Consider the following 232-nt stretch of genomic DNA (forward strand, 5'->3'; position numbering starts at 1 on the left):
AGGAAGTGTAATGACTTGTTTCAAGTAGGTTTTTATTAATAATCATATCCATGTAAACAAGTGTACAAACAGAATTGATGACCCCTTTCTGAATAGTTATATCAGTGACGCTAATTACCATAACCTTAAATTCCAAGACGTCACAGCCCCAAATCCTACATATGAGTGTGTACAAGTAATGTAATGTTCTGGTCAGCCATGCATGGTCAACACACACCCAAACTGACTCTGT

This window comes from Oncorhynchus keta, chromosome 9, assembly GCF_023373465.1.
Source record: "Oncorhynchus keta strain PuntledgeMale-10-30-2019 chromosome 9, Oket_V2, whole genome shotgun sequence".
Taxonomy (NCBI): domain Eukaryota; kingdom Metazoa; phylum Chordata; class Actinopteri; order Salmoniformes; family Salmonidae; genus Oncorhynchus; species Oncorhynchus keta.